At 41.7% G+C, this 1,618-nt stretch overlaps 1 long non-coding RNA gene across 1 annotated transcript in view; it reads right to left on the bottom strand.

Annotated features, from left to right (window-relative positions):
• Positions 1-1,618, bottom strand: part of LOC109974578 (uncharacterized) — a 15,854-nt gene that overhangs the window by 13,087 nt on the left and 1,149 nt on the right. The window lies entirely within an intron of this gene.

Raw genomic sequence — 1,618 nt, 5'->3', positions numbered from 1 at the left:
AGGACACGCGACGGGAGAGAGAGAGAGGACACGCTACGGGAGAGAGGAGACACACTATGAGAGAGAGAGAGAGAGAGAGAGAGAGAGAGGACATACTACGGGATAGAGGAGACACTACGGGAGAGAGACAGGACACACTATGGGAGAGAGGAGACACACTACAGGAGAGAGAGAAGACACAGTACGGGAGAGAGGAGACACACTGCGGGAGAGAGAGAGAGGACACATTATGGGGGAGAGAGAGGAAATGCTATGGGAGAGAGGAGACACACAGTTAGTGACATGTAACGGTGGTGTAAAATAATACAGTACGTAGGGGTGGGAGCCCAGAGCATCATAGGAAGATCCCAGCCGAGGCCCACAGTCATAGCCACAGTCATGGCCAAACATATTGACACTGCTGCATTTCTCTCAAATAATACATCACTTCTCCCTGAAAACTGTTGCAATAACAAATTCTTTGCTATTTTCATGTTTATTCCTTTTGTTTGCATTGCAACAACAAAATAAGCTGAGAAAAATGCCAAATCTGATCCTTTTACACACTGAAATCTAAAAATGGACTGGACAGAATTACTGACACCCTCATCTTAATATTTCATAGCACACCGTTTGGAGAAAATAACTGCAATCAACTGCTTTCTGTAACCATCAGTGAGTTTCTTCCACCTCTCTACTGGAATTGTGGACCACTCTTCTTTTGCCAACTGCTCCAACTCTCTCAGGTTTGAAGGGTTCCTGCTCAGTGTGGTCCACACCACACAAAGGTTGATTCAACTTTTATAAACATGAAAATAGTAAAGAATTTATCATTGCAACAATTTCCTTATTTGACAGAAACACAGGGCCATGACTGTATAACTATGTTGTGGTACATCAAATCAAACGTCCTTTGGCCATAATCATACTCATATCTATAGCCACATGCTGAGTACTATCTTGTTTTATTTATAAATAATCTTTCTAAATTATCAGACATAAAATGAATTATTCAGAGTGAATTCCGACAGAGTAGTTGTGATTACAGTTAATTTTAAGCAGGTGTGGCCATTAAAACACATTTGGGTAACTGATCTCATGCCTCCCAGTCTATGCGCTTGTCCAGAAAATTGCAAATACACCTGCGACTGCAATAAGAGATGGTCTGAGTACATGTTATTGCTATTCTGGGTAAAAGTGAGCAGCAACATTCAGCATATACATGGCCTCAACTGCGCCTCTCCTGCCAGCTCAGTGTAACCACTTTCGTTCATAACAGGAAAACACCAAACATGCCAGTGCCAAAAAAGTAGCCATGCACCTGAGGAAAATTGCAGAACGACTGGATTTGAAGCAACAGAAATTATGCTGGTAGGAAAATAGAACGCAGAAGTGTGTGTCTATATACACTTGTCCATGTGGTGTATCTATTGGCACCTTTTGTTCTTTCTCTTTTGTTCTGATGAACCAAAATGAAACAATGAACCTGCTGACTTCCTCCCAATGAGGAAATGAATTGAGTTCAATGGGGGAGCAGTTACCACATAAATTTGAGATAATGTGATGGGATAGTTTTGAAAAAACAGAAAAACCAGAGTTACGCAATAGTTGCTGGATAATGAGGCAATGCAGGATTCCT

This window comes from Monopterus albus, unplaced genomic scaffold, assembly GCF_001952655.1.
Source record: "Monopterus albus unplaced genomic scaffold, M_albus_1.0 scaffold339.1, whole genome shotgun sequence".
In the NCBI taxonomy this organism is placed as follows: Eukaryota; Metazoa; Chordata; class Actinopteri; order Synbranchiformes; family Synbranchidae; genus Monopterus; species Monopterus albus.
The sequence above is the reverse complement of the archived record's forward strand: the minus strand, read 5'-3'. Positions and strand labels throughout refer to the sequence as shown.